This window comes from Ceratotherium simum, chromosome 33 (genome assembly GCF_057802395.1).
Source record: "Ceratotherium simum simum isolate JZ-2026a chromosome 33, ASM5780239v1, whole genome shotgun sequence".
NCBI classification, from domain to species: Eukaryota; Metazoa; Chordata; class Mammalia; order Perissodactyla; family Rhinocerotidae; genus Ceratotherium; species Ceratotherium simum.
In genome coordinates this window covers 27,665,508-27,680,885 of record NC_141932.1, presented here as the reverse complement: position 1 = coordinate 27,680,885, position 15,378 = coordinate 27,665,508, and the positions used below count along the sequence as shown (strand labels likewise).

General features: G+C 36.3%; 1 long non-coding RNA gene across 1 annotated transcript in view; it reads left to right on the top strand.

Annotated features, from left to right (window-relative positions):
- LOC147912918 (uncharacterized) overlaps positions 1-15,378 on the top strand; it is an 18,035-nt gene extending 2,657 nt beyond the window's left edge. Inside the window, exon 2 of the long non-coding RNA XR_015549608.1 lies at positions 11,660-15,378. This is a non-coding gene — a long non-coding RNA (uncharacterized LOC147912918). The remainder of the gene's footprint in view (positions 1-11,659) is intronic.

The following is a 15,378-nucleotide window of genomic DNA, read 5'->3' as shown; positions in this document are numbered from 1 at the left end:
AATGCAAATAATCCATAATCAATCTATAAATCAAAATTGGAGTAAGTTTATTATGAGCCAAATTGAGGACTATAGCCTGGGAGAACTTTTCCAGCAAGGAAGGAAGCTCTTCAAAGAAGTGGGGTGTACAGAGTGGTTATATACTGTCTTAGAACAAAGAGCATACATGACATATGACAGGAATATCCCTTTTACAACAGTCACGAGATTGCTTTGCTGGCACAGCAGGTCAGTGGTCACAAAGTGAACACAGCAGGTCTGTTATTAATCCTTAGTTTCTGAGAAGAGACATTTATACTTAAAGGACTGCTGATATGGGGGAAGCTACGTCTCTATCTTTAAGGTCATCAGTTCTTGTCTTTGAGACATTGTAAATGTTTAAAGCAGATGTACAATGCATGTTCAACAGGCCACGTCAGGCCTTTCTGGAAAAAAAAGGTCAGGCCGAATTAGTTTTAAACGAGATGGCTTCCTCATATACTCCAATGTATCCTATTGCTTTTCATTTATTCATCACAACTTTAGTAAGTGTGATACTGTGATTTATAAGAAGAAATATGTATTTGGTTTTTGTCCCCTTTTCTGGCACAGAGCTCCTAAAACACTTGGAATTTAAGAAGTATAGAGAGCTATCAATGTGTCTTTTGTTATGTTAATGAGGTGACTTTTGGAAAGCCCTTTGGTAACTCAAGCATGGGGCTGATTGCTAGGGGCCCAACCCTGTGATTAGAGGGGAGAAGGGCTGGAGGTTGAGTCAATCATCAATGGCCAATGATTTAATGAACCATGACTATGTCATGAAGCCTCCATAAAAATCCAAAAGGACGAGGTTCAGAGAGCTTCTGGGTTGGTGAACATGTGGAGACTTGGGGAGAGTGGCATGCTTGGAGATGGCATGGAACCTTCACGCCCTTTCCCCATACCTTGCCCTGTGTATCTCTTAACTTTGTTTCTCTGAGTTCAGTGAGCCACTCCAGCAAATTAATTGAACCCAAGGAGGGGGTTATTGGAACCTCCAGTCTATACCTGGTTGGTTAGAAGTACAGATGACAACCTGGGCTTGCAACTGGCGTGTAAAGTGGGTGGGGTGGGGGTGTTGTAGTCTTGTGAGACTGAGCCCTTAACCTGTGGGATCTGACGCTATCTCCAGGTAGATATTGTTAGAATTGAGTTGAACTGTAGGACATCAAGGTGGACTTGGAGAATTGCTTGGTGGTGTGGGGGAACCCACCCCCCACACAGACACACACTCATTGGAAACAGATTTCAGAATAGTAAGGCTTACTTTTTTGGTTACTTTAAACATGAAAACAGCAGACAAGATTGGAAGTAGGGAGATTTAAAAAGTGGAGAACGGGGGCTGGCCCGGTGCTGCAGCGGTTAAGTTCGCCTGTTCCGCTTCAGCGGCCCGGGGTTCACTGGTTCAGATCCTGCACGTGGGCCTACTCACCGCTCATCAAGCCGTGCTGAGGCCATGTCCCACATAGAAGAACTAGAAGGACCTACAACTAGGACATACAACTATGTACTGGGGCTTTGGGGAGAAGAAAGAGCAAGAGGAAGATTGGCAACAGATGTTAGCTCAGGGCCAATCTTCCTCAAAAAAAAAAATAATAAATAAAAATAAAAAGTGGGGAGAGATTTTGAAAAAGAAGAAGGAGATTGTGATATTCAAGGAAGGGACAGTAGTGGCCCAAACTGGTGTGTTAGTAGTGGAGATGGAGAGAAATAGATGGATTTGAGATACAGTTAGAGGGGAAAATGTTAGAATTTGCTGAAGGATTTGATGTAGGAAGAAAAGGGAGAATGAAAAATGACACTGAAGTTTCTAATTAGTCTTGACACAGGCACAAGCCAAAGAAACATGCAGATTGTACCTGCTGGGGCCATTTTTCCCAGGAGAAGACAGTTGGTATGGGAGGCACCTTTGGTTTCTGCCTTGAAGTAGGTAGCTGAAATAACTTGTCACCATTATCCAGTCTTGAGTTTGAGCCCTTCTAATGATTATCACATTGGCTGCCCTTTCATGTTATATGTAAAAATTAAAGGGTATAGGGATAGGTAACAGACTAGTAAGAGTATTTTCCAAAGATGAGGACTTGGTGCTCTGAGTGGGATTACAATCACTTGGGTATTGCTGGTGTTTCTTAGAAGTGAAAGTCAGGATGAGAATCAGTTTCCCCAGTGCCACTGAGTCTACAGCCTTTCCACCTAAATTTCCTTAGACATGGATTGTGTTCTTCCCAGTACATTCTGTTCCAAAGTCTATATTGAGAAGTTCTAACTTCCTTCTCCCTAACTATATTGCTCCCTTATACTGATTACACCCTGAAATTCACTGTCTCTTCAATGGGGATTATTACCTGTTCTGACTTAATAACTGTGGGAATGCAGTGACTATAGTAGAAAGTGCACAATAAAATAAAATACACGGTTTTTATTCTTAAAAATCAGTTGAGTTCTTGATTGGGAAATACTAGAAGCATTCCCATTAAATCAGGAATGAGGCAAGAATATCTATTATCACTATTGCTAGTTAACTTTTTTTTTTTTTTTTTAAGGCACTGGCTAGAGCAGTTAAACAAGAAAAAACTTAGAGGTAAAAAAAATTCTGAAAAGAGGAAGTAATATTATCATTAAATGCATGATTCCATAGGGAGTTATGCAGAAAAGAAAAATGTTTATAATTTTTTTATCACCCTCTGAATCTGAAGTTAAACAGACTCACTAATCATTAATTCATGCAAGAACTCTGTTAATCTTTCATTCCCATACCCTGTTTTCATTCTCCTCCACTGTAGACGCTCATTCAAAATATCTGTACACTTAAATATATATTCTTAAAAAATCATATATTTAGCATGCGTGTATTTTTTTCTATATAAGTAGTATGTCTCCTATTCCTTCCTTCTTTTTCACTAACCACCATGTTTTTACAATCCGTCTGTCACTGTGTAAACATTTATGTCAGGGCATCGACCATATTTTACCTATCTACTCTTCCAGGGGTTGGACACTCAGGTTACCTCCAATACCTTACCACCATAAGGAATGAAATGAACATCCTTGTACATATCCCTTATGGACCTGTTTGAGAATTTCTTGGGCCATAGAATATCTAGGTCATAGGGTATGAATTTACTTGTCTGAGTAGTGCCAAATTCTCTCTAGATTGGTTGTGCAAGTCCACACTTCCGCTAGCATTGCATGAGTGTTTCCATATTACTATATCTGCATGAACACAGCACTACAAAGCTTTCTGATAGTTACCAGTATAAAAGATCTAAAGTATTATCTCCTTGTAATGTCAGTTTGCTTTTTTTTGATTGCCAATGATTTTGAGCATCTTTTTATGATTGTTAGCTTTTTGAGCTTCTTTGTAAATTGCCTGTTTGTACCTTGTGCTTATATTTTAATTGTGATTGCTGTCTTTTTCTTGTTGATATGCAAGAGTTTCTTATATATTCTAGATATTAATTCACTGTCAGCTTTAAACTCTACAAATAATCTCCTTCTACATGTATTCTGTTTATTTCTTTTTTTTAAGATTTTATTTATTTATTTTTCCCCCAAAGCCCCAGTACATAGTTGTCTGTCATAGCTGCACATCCTTCTAGTTGCTGTATGTGGGATGCGGCCTCAGCATGGCTGGAGGAGTGGTGCCTCGGTGCGCACCCGGGATCCGAACCCGGGCCGCCGGCAGCGGAGCGCACGCACTTAACCGCTAAGCCACGGGGCCGGCCCTGTTTATTTCTTATTAAGCAAAAATTCTTTATTTTGATATCACAGTTATGTATTTTTTCCCTTGTGGTTTACAGTATTGAATTCTTATCTAAGAAGTCTTTTTCTGCTCTATGGTCGTGAAAAAATTCTCCATTTTAATCTATTAATTTGTAGTTTTACTTTACACTTTAGGTCTTTAATCCATTCTAGAGTCCAATTTTGTATTTTCAAAAAACATATTCTTCCATAATTGCCTTTCAGCTCTTCTCTGTGAGATAATATTTTTTTCCTACCCCTGGATGAAATGTTTGGCGAGTGTTATTACAGTCATTCTTTTTTTTTTATTGATGTTTTAATAGTTTATAACATTGTGAAATTTTTGGTTGTACATTTTTGTTTGTCCATCACCATATATATGTCTCCCTTCACCCCTTGTGCCCACTCCCTACCCCCATTGCCCCTGGTAGCCACAATACAGTTTTCTCTGTCCGTGTGTTGGTTTATATTCCACATATGAGTGAGATCATACAGTGTTTGTCCTTCTCTTTCTGGCTTATTTCACTTAACATGATACCCTCCAGGCCCATCCATGTTGCTGCAAATGGGACTATTTTGTCTTTTTTATGGCTGAGTAGTATTCCATTGTATATATATACCACATCTTCTTGATCCAGTCATCAGTCAAGGGACGCTTGGGTTGCTTCCACTTCTTGGCTATAGTGAATAATGCTGCAATGAACATAGGGATGCATACGCCTCTTTGGATTGTTGATTTCAGGTTCGTTGGATAGATTCCCAGTAGTGGGATAGCTGGATTGTTATTCTTAATAAAAAGTCCAGTGGACAAGATGGATCAGCCTCTGTTTGCTAAATAAAATGCCCAATACATTGTTACTGATCTGTATTCCAAACTCTTTAAAATGAAAAATTCTCCCTTCCTAGAGCTCAGTCTCATTTTTTTTTTAAATTGGGTTTCCTCTACATTTATTGCAGCTGCTAACTAATCATTTAATTAATAACACTCACAACTTCTCAGCACCTCAGTCTTACTTAAAGATAGAAGCCTCTGGAAGAAGGAGAATGTGAGCTGCTTCTCTGTTTCCCCTCTGGGTTCTTCTCATCTTTCCCCAACACTAGATTGTCCCAACCTCTCTAAAGCAGGAGCAAAGGAAGGGAAGAAAGGTAAGAGATAGGAAAGAAGACAGTCTTACTTAACTCATACTGCTGTAATCAGTTTTTGGTTGTCTCCTACCTTGGTGCATATTCAGGGTTGACCTTTTTTCTTATTGTCAGGTGCCTCTCTGGGTTTCTGAGTAAATCCCTTGTTGGAGATATCCAACTGCAAGGGAAGCCATGATGCTGGCACATCCTCCTCACAGGCCACTTAAAATCCTTATATTACCCCAAGGCAATGGTCACTCTTCTCTGGTGGATCACATTGCCCCAGGCCAGATCCCTCCATGTTGTCCACATCCAGTCACCAGGTGGGAATTAGGCTCCCATCTCTTGTTTTCCCCCAGATGCCAGGGAAAAGGGGAAAATTCTCCTAAGAACTCCTTCACCACACTCCACTTTGGGTCTCAGAGGCACTGGGATCTATGGGGTCAACTTGCTTGATTTGAAGAGAGGAGGAAAACCTACCTCCTTTCTCCAGGGGGCTGGGAATGTATAGCACACCAACAACTCTTTCCAAAAATAGTCCTGTCTCACAAAAACAGTTGTCTTCATCCTCTGCAGTTTCTCAAATACCCTTGAGGTATGTTGAACTGAGGGTGGCAAAACTTGTCTATAGCCAGTTCTTAGTTTTCAAATCTAGTATGTGTATCCAGAACCTCATTTTGGAATGTGGGGTACTTGACACCTATTGGGTTTTTTCCCTTTGGTTGCTCAGGAGAAACTGATACAGAGAGCGTTCTATTTCAACATCCAATTTATAAACTGAAAGCAATTTTAAACAATAAGAGACTTCAAGGTGGTTGAGTATAAAAATAAACACACCAAAATCAATCAACGTGATATATGTGCATATATGAAAAAAAACAAACAGAAGATTAATTGGAAAAAATTAGACCCCCAGCAACAACAGACACAGAAATATAAGCTACTAATGAATTAAATTAATAAGAAATAAGCATAATCTTATGAAGAGGACTTGAATACAGAGGGACCAAACAGAAAACAAGTAAAGCATAGGATAGAAAGCCTCAAACTCCTAAAGATTTAAAAAATTAATTTATAAAAATTTAGTGTGATCCCAATCTGATAGTTATTTTATAAAAGATAAGTTGTTTCTGAAGTTCACATGGAAATGTAAATATGGCAGAATAGCCAGGAAAATTCTAAAAAAGAATAATTCAGTACACTTACATGTTTAAATATATTATAAAAGTTTAAGTATATTATAAAATAGCAATATTAAAATAGCATAGTACTGGGAAATGAGCCAATGGATCAGTGAAACTAAGTAGAAAGTCCAGAAATAGACCCAAATATAGAATAGAATCTAGCACTTTCTGTATGATAAAGGTGGTATTTCTAGTCAGTGGTGCAAATAGGGGTTATTGAGTACCTGGTTTATAATGCAACTGAGTAACCATTCAGAAAGAGAAAATTAGATCCTTAACATTTCATATCTATTATTCCACATTGGATCAGAGATTTAAATGTAAAAGAGGAAATCATAAACATTCAAGAAATAATGTGGGAAAAAAATTTGATAGCCTCAGAACATGAAAACCTAGTCTAACATAAAACCTAGAACCCATAAGAGAAAAGATTGATTTTTTTGCATGGCAAATATTTGTAAATACTAAAAACTCAGAAGACAAATGATGAAGTGGGAAAATTTACTTGCAACATATATCACAGAAAAATAGCTAATTTTCTTAATGAAACGGGTATCCCAAATCTGTAAGGGGGGAAAATAATCCAAAAGAAAAATGAGCAAGGAATGTAGAGATAGTTCATAGAACAAGAAATAAAAATGGCTTTTCAGTATGGGTGTATTAGTCTTCTCACGTTGCCATAACAGAATACCGCAGACCAGGTGACTTAAACAAAAATTTATTTTCTTTTTTTTTTTTTTTAAAGATTTATTTATTTATTTTCCCCCCAAAGCCCCAGTAGATAGTTGTATGTCATAGTTGCACAGCCTTCTAGTTGCCGTATGTGGGACGCGGCCTCAGCATGGCTGGAGAAGCGGTGCGTCGGTGCATGCCCGGGATCTGAACCCAGGCCTCCAGCATCAGAGAGCGCGCACTTAACCACTAAGCCACGGGGCCGGCCCCCCAAAAATTTATTTTCTTACATTTCTGGAATACTTTCTTGTATTTTCTACCTCTTGTTGAACTTCTCCTTTTGTTCGTTCATTGTTTCCTGACCTTGGTGAGTATCTTTATGACCATTATTTTGAATTTTTTATCAGGTAAATCACTTATTTGTGTTTTATTAAGGTCTTTTTCTTTTTTTTTCTTTTATTTTTTTTTATTTTTTTTATTTTTTTTAAAGATTTTATTTATTTAATTTTTTCCCCCCAAAGCCCCAGTAGATAGTTGTATGTCATAGCTGCACATCCTTCTAGTTGCTGTATGTGGGACTCGGCCTCAGGATGGACGGAGAAGTGGTGCCTCTATGCGCACCCGGGATCCGAACCCGGGCCACCAGCATTGCAGTGCGCGCACTTAACCACCAAGCCACAGGGCCGGCCCTAAGGTCTTTTTCTGAGGTTTTATCTTGTTCTTTCATTTGGAACATACTTATATATTTCTTCATTTTTCTTGACTCTCTTATTGGTGTCTGTGCATTAGATAAAGCAGCCACCTTCCCAGTCTTGAAGGAGTGGCCTCATTTAAATGAACATTCTTATTCAATGCTGCCCTAGCTCTTGGTTGTCTCTCAAACATTTTTGATTTTCTAAGCAAAAAAACAGCTAAGCAGTTTTTTCTCGTCATTGTGGCTCCCAGAGGTTGAGGTTTACCAAGCCCATTTAGATGTGAGTTTTTTCTCTCTAATCCAGTGTGTAGGAGTCGCTCAGCTAGTTTCTGGATTTCTTCCAGAGGTGATTGTTTCGTGCGTAGCTGCAGATTTACTGTGTCCATGGAAGGAGACGAGTTCAGGAGACTCCTATGTTGCTGTCTTGGACCAGAACCTCCAGAACTCTATTCCTGGCTTGCAGATGTCTGCCTTCTTTCTTTGTCTTCATATGGCCTTTATTCTATGCATTCACAGAGAGAGAGAGAGTGAGAGATATGTCTGGTATCTCTTCTTCTTGTACGGATACCACTCTTACCTCATTTAACCTTAATTACCTTCTTTAAGGCTTAATCTCCAAATATAGTTACTTGAGGGGTTAGGGCTTAAACAAGTGAATTTTAGGGTACACAATTCAGTCCATAAAAATGTGGAACGATATTTATCCTCACTGATAATAGAATGTTAATTAAACCTAAATTTTTACTTAATGGAAGTTTAATATCAACTAGATTCTTCAAGGTGTGGGAAAACATTTTCATACATTATTGGTGTTCATGTTAATTGGCATAAGCTTTATGAAGTGCAATTCAGTAACATATGTCAACATCAAAATGAATGAACTCTTTTAATAACAGTTTTTGAGGTATAATTTAGATACAATAAAATTCATTTATTATTAGTGTACAGTTTGATGATTTTTAGTACATTTATAGGAGTTGTGTAACCATCGCCATAATTGGATTTTAAAACCTTTTCATCATCCCCAAAAGATCCCTGTGCTGTTTGCAGTCAGTCTTTGCCCTCACTTCCAGCTCAGGCAACCACTGAACTGCTTTGTATATACACAGATTTGGCTTTTCTGGAAATCTAATATAAATGAAATCATATAGTCTTTTTTTGGTCTGGCTTTTCTGTACTCAGCATGATGTTTTTGATGTGGATGCATGTTGTATCACTGATCGGTACATCATCCTTTTATTCCTGAATCATATTCCATTATTTGGCTCTACTATATTTTATTTGTCCACTCCCCAGTTAATAAATATTTGGACTGTTTCCAGCGTTTTGTTATGATGATTAATGCTACTATGATCAGTTACTTGCCAGTCCTTGTGTGGATATATGTTTTCATTTTTTTTTTGGATAAATACATAGGAGTAGAAATGATGAGTTGCATGGTAGGTTTACATTTAAGATTTTAAGAAAATGCCAACTGTTTATTGAAGTAACTATACCATTTTACATTTTCACGAGCAATGTAGGAGTGTTGCAGTTTCTCCACATCCTTTCCAAAACTTGGTATTGTCAATTTTTTATTATAGGTAGTCTTGGGGGTGTACAGTGGTATTGTATTATGGTTTTAGTTTGTCCTTGACTGATGATGTAGAATGTATTTTCATGTGCTTATCAGCTGTTACCATATCTTCCTTGGTAAAATATTCTACTCTTTTGCCCATTTTTATAATTGGATTGTTTGCTTTCTTCTTATTGAGTACTAAGTTGTAAGATTTCTTTATATATATTCGATAGAAACCCTTTATCAGATACATAATTTGCAAATATTTTCTCGCAGTGTTTGAGTTTTATTTTCATTTCCTTAAAAATATCTTTTTCGGGCCGGCCCCGTGGCTTAGCGGCTAAGTGCGCGTGCTCCGCTGCTGGCGGCCCGGGTTCGGATCCCAGGTGCGCACCGACGCACCGCTTCTCTGGCCATGCTGAGGCCGTGTCCCACATACAGCAACTAGAAGGATGTGCAGCTATGACATACAACTATCTACTGGGGCTTTGGGGGGAAAAATAAATAAATAAATAAAAAAAATCTTTAAAAAATATCTTTTTGAATAGCAAAGATTTTTAATTATGAGGAAGTACAATTTATGATTTTTTTCTTTTAATAAATGTGCTTTTCATCTTAAGCTAAGAAAATCTGACCCCATCCCAGGTCACAAAGATTTTGTCCTGTGTTTTCTTCTAGGATTTCTGCTGTTTTATCTCTTATACTTATGGTTTGTGATCCATTTTGAATTAATGTTTATGTATGGTGTGAAGTGAGGATCTTCTTTTTTTCTTTTTCCATGTGGATATCTAAATATACCAACACAGTTTTTGAAAAGACTGTCCTTTCCTCGTTGAATTACATTGGCACCTTTGTCAAAAGTCAGTTGACCATAAATGTAAGGGTTTCTTTTTGGACTTTCTATTTCATTGAGCTATATTTGTCCTTATGCTTGTACCACACTGTCTGATTATTGTAGTTTTATAGTAAATTTTAAAATCACATAGTGTAAGTTCTCTATCTTTGTTCTCTTTCAAAAGCGAACGTTCCTTCATATTTCCATATAAAACTTAGGATTTTTTTTTTTGTCATTTTCTGCAAGGAAGCCTGCTGGGATTTTACTAGGAATTGTGTTGAATCTATAGATCAACTTGGGGAGAAATTCCATCTTAACAGTATTTAGTCTTCTAATCCAAAAACATTGACTCTCTCTCCATTTATTTAGAACTTTACTTTCTCTCAGCAATATTTAATGGTTTAAAGGTCTTATACTTCTGTTATATTTATTTCTAAGTATTTTATTTTTCATTCTATTGTGAAAGTGTTTAATTAAAGTTTTCATTTTCATAGTCTGCATATAGCATATAGAAATAAAGTTGATTTTTGTGTATTGATCTTATATCTGTGACCTTGCTAAATCTGCTTATTAGTTTTAGTAAAGTTTTTAAATGTCTTGTGTTTTCTGTACCAGATATTGGCAGATTTTTTCTTAAAGGATCAGATAGTGAATATTTCCGGACTGTGGTCGTATGGTGTCTTTTGCAGCTGATCAGCTCTGCCATTGTAGCACGAAAGCAGCCACAGGCAATACTACATAAACAAATGGTCGGGGTTGTGCATCAGTAGTATTTAATCCACAAAATCAGGTGCTCTTTTTTTGTAGTTTGTAGGCAGTCTACATACTGCAGTGCTAATCCCTGTTCTATATACACGATCACGTCATTTACAAATGAACACCATTTTACTTTTTGTTTTTCAAACTGTAATCCTTTAATTTTTTTGTTGCCTTTTCACATTGGCTAGAAAATGCTGTAAAATATTGAATGGATACGGTGAGATCAGACATCCTTGTCTTATTCTCTATCTTAGGATAAAGTATTCAATATTTTACTATTTGGAATAATGTTAACTGTAGGGCTTTTTGTAAATGCTCTTTATCAGATTGAGGAAGTTTTCTACTTTGTTGAGAATTTTTTTATTTTGAATGCTTTTGTCAAGTGCTTTTTCATCATCAATTAACATCATCATGAAATTTTTGTCCTTTATTCTATTAATAAGGTATATTTTATTAATTGATTTTTAGCTATTAAGCCAATCTTGCATTCCTGGGATAAATACTACTTGGTCCTGTTTTATAATCTTTTTTGTTTGTTGCTGACCTTGGTTTGCTTTTTTTTTTTTTTTAAGAATTTATATGTCAATGTTCATGGGTATTTTGGTCTGTAGTTTTTATGACTTTTTTTCTAGCTTTAGTATCAGGGCAATACTGGCATCATGGAATGAATTGAGAAGTGTTCCCTCCTTTATTTTCTGAAAGAGTTTGTGAACAATTGATATTATTTCCTCTTTAGAAATTTTATACATCTCACCAAAGAATCCATGTGGGCCTAGGGTTTTTTTTGGGGGGGGCGGGGGGTGGTGTTTCTTATTGCTCACTCAGTTTATTTACTTCTTAGAGGGCTATTCAGATTTTCTAATTCTTCTTGAGTCACTTTCAGTTTATGTCTTTCTAGGAATGTGTTTTCATCTTGGTTTCAATATTTTCTTTTATTTCATCTAGATTTTGAGTAATATTTAGACCATTTCTCTTTTTCTCATCAGCACACCAACCCATTCCCAGATATTTCTTTTGCTCCCCCTCTGTCCACCTACCACTCTCTCCAGTGACCCTTTTCTCTCCCTCTCTAGGCAATGCAAGACTTAAAGAAACATGAAAAATCAAGGAAACATGACCCCACCAAAAGAACACAATTGTCAGTATCTGATCCCAAAGAAGTGGAGATCTATGAATTGCCTGATAAAGAATTCAAAATAATTGTTTTAAGGAAGTTCAGTGAGCTATAAGAAAACTCGGAAAGACAATGCAATGAAATCAAGAAAACACTACATGAACAAAATGACCAGTTTTTCAGACAGATAAAAATAATAAAAAAAGAACCAAACAGAAATATTGGAGCTGAAGAATACAATTAAATGAAAAATGAAATACAGGGCATAAACAGCAGACTTAATCAACCAAAAGCAAGAATTTGTGAACTTGAAGATAGGTCATTTGAAATTATCCAGTCAGAGAAGAACAAAGAAAAATGAACTTAAAAATGTTGAAGAAAACCTATGTGAATTATGGGAAACTATCAAGCAAAACAACTTATGCATTATCAGAGTCACATAAGGAGAAGAGAAGCAGAAAGGGACAGAAAGCTTATTTAAAGAAATAATGACTGAGAACTTCCCAAATCTGAGGAGCAATTTGGGCAGCCAAGTTAATGAAGCTTATAGGTCGTCAAACAGATTTAATCCAAAGAGGTCTTCTCCAAGATACATTATAATAAAATTGTCTAATAACAAAGACAAAGAGAATTTTTAAAGCAGCAAGAGAAAAAAAACCCTCATATACAAGTGTACACATATAAGGCTATCAACAGATTTCTCAGGAGAAACCTTGTAGGCCAGGAGAGAGTGGGATGATATATTCAAAATGCTGAAAGAAAGAAACGCCAACTAAGAATAGTTTACCCAGCCTAGCTGTCCTTGAGGAATGGAAGAGAGATAAAGACTTTTCCAAACAAGAAGGTGGGTGAGTTCATCATCACTACACCTGCCTTACAGGAAATTCTGAAAGGAATTCTTCAAGCTGAAATAAAATGGTACTAATTAATAACATGAAAAATTGTGAAAATATAAAACACACTAGTAAAGGTAAGTATATAGTCAAATTCAGAATACTCTAATACTGTAATATGGTGGTGTCTTAACCATTTAACTCTAGTATAATCGTTAAAGGACAAAAGTATTAAAATTAACCATAGCTACAATAATTTGTTAATAGATACATGACATAAAAAGGATGTAAATTGTTACCTCAAAAAGATAAAATGTGTGTTGGGGGGATAAAAGGGTAGAGTTTTGAATGCATTTTAAGTTAATACTTTATCAGTGCAAAATAGACTGTTATATCTATAAGATGTTTTATGTAATCCTCTTAGTAACCAGAAAGCAAAAACCTGTAGTAGATACATAAAAGATAAAGAGAAGGGAATCAAAGCACACCACTACAGAAAATCATCAGTTCACAAAGGAGGACAGGAAAAGAGGAAGAAAGGAAAAAGGGAACTACAAAACAGCCAGAAAACAATTAATAAGATGGCAATAGTAAGACCTTACTTATCAAAAGTTAGTTTAAATGTAAATGGATTAACTTATTCAGTTGAAGGCATAGAGTTGCTGAATAGATTTAAAAAACAAGACCTAAATATATGCTGCCTATAAGAGACTCACTTCAACATTAAGGACACACATAGGATAAAAGTGAAGGAATGGAAAAAGATGTTTCATGTAAATGGAAACTAAAATAGAGGAGGGTAACTATGTCAGGCAAAGTAGAATTTAAGTCAAAAGCTGTAACAAGAGACAAAGAAGGTCCTTATATAATGATAAAGGAGTCATTTCCTCAAGAGGTGTAACAGTTGTAAATATACATGTACCCAACATTGGAGTATCTAAATATATTAAGGAAACAATAACAGATCTGAAGAAAGAAATAGATAATACAGTAATAGTCAGGGACTTCCATACCCCACTTTCAACAATGGATAGGTCATCCAGACAGAAAATCAATAAGGAAATATTGGACTTGAACTATCCTTTAGACCAAATGGACCTAACAGACATACAGAACATTCCATCCAGCAGTAGCACAGTGCATGTTCTTCTACAGTGCACACTGAACATTGCCCAGGAGGATAGCTCATGTGTTAGATCACAAAGCAGTCTTATTAAAGAGCATTGAAATCATACTGAGTATATTTGCCAACCACAATGGTGTGAAACTAGAAATCAGTAACAGGAGGAAAACTGCAAAATTCACAAATATGTGGAAATTAAACACACTTTTGAAAAACCAATAAGTCAAAAAAGAAATCAAAGAGAAATTTAAATAATAGCTTGACAAAAGCAAAAATGTAAACACATCATGTCAAGACTTATGAGATGCAGTAAAAGCAGCACTAAGATAGAAATTTATAGCAATAAATGCCTACTTTAAGAAAAAAAATCTCTTGGGGCTGGCCCTGTGGCTGAGTGATTAAAGTTCTGTGTGCTCTGCTTCAGCAGCCCAGGTTTGTGGGTTCAGATCCCAGGCGCAGACGTACACCACTCATCAGCCATGCTGTAGCAGTGACCCACATACAAAATAGAGGAAGACTGCCACAGATGTTAGCTCAGGACTAATCTTCCTCAAGCAATAAAAGAGGAAGATTGGCGACACATGTTAGCTCAGGGCTAATCTTTCTCAGCTACTCCCCCCCCCAAAAAAAGAAAAAAAATCTCAAATAAGCAACCTAACTTTACACCTTAAGGAACTAGAAAAAGAACAAAGCCTCAAGTTTGCAGAAGGAAAGAAATAGCAAAGATCAGAGCAGAAGTCAAATGAAATTGAGACCAGAGGAAAAAAAAAATAGAAAAGATCAGCAAAACTAAGAGCTGGTTTTTTTGAATAGATAAAGAAAATTAACAAACCGTTAGTTAGACTAAGAAAAGAAAGACAATTCAGATAAATAAAATTATAAACGACAGAGAAGACATTACAACTAAAAGCACAGAAATTCAAAGGATCTTAAGAGACTACGGTGAACAATTATATGTCAACAAGTTGGATAACATAGAAGAAATGGATAAATTCCTAAGAATATATAACCTACCAAGACTGACTCAGGAAGAAATAAAAAATCTGAACAGTCTAATCTTGGATAAGGAGATTGATTCAGTAATCACAAACCTCCCACAAAGAAAAGCCCAGGACCTGATGGCTTTACTGGTAAATTCTACCAAACATTTAAAGAATTAATGCCAATTCTTAAACTCCTCCAAAATATTGAAGAGGAGGGAACACTCCCAGATTCATTTTACAACCTCAGCATAAAAATCAAGAGGAGAAAAATAGACTGTTATATTTACTCATTCCATTGTTTTTTCTTGTAATCGGATGTTCCTAACATCCTTTGTTTTATCATTACTGCTCTCTCAACAACTGTTTCAGCTGTTCTTTTGAGGAAGGTGTGCCTGTGACAAATTCTCTTAGGTTTCTTTCTTCTGAGAATAACATTATTTCAACTTAATTCCTGTTTTCCACTTTACTGAGATATAATTAACATACCATAAAATGCACTCATTTAAAGTGTATAATTCAATGTTGTTTTTAGTAAATCTTTCAGAGCTGTGCAACAATCACCACAATCTAATTTTAGAAAACTTTTATTATCCTGAAAAGAAACCTTACACCCATTATTAGTCACTCCCCATTCCCCCATACCCCAGCCTCTAGTAACCATTAGTAAATTTTCTGTATCTATAGATTTGCCTATTCTGGAAATTCCATAAGATGCAATAATAAAATATGTGGTCTTTCA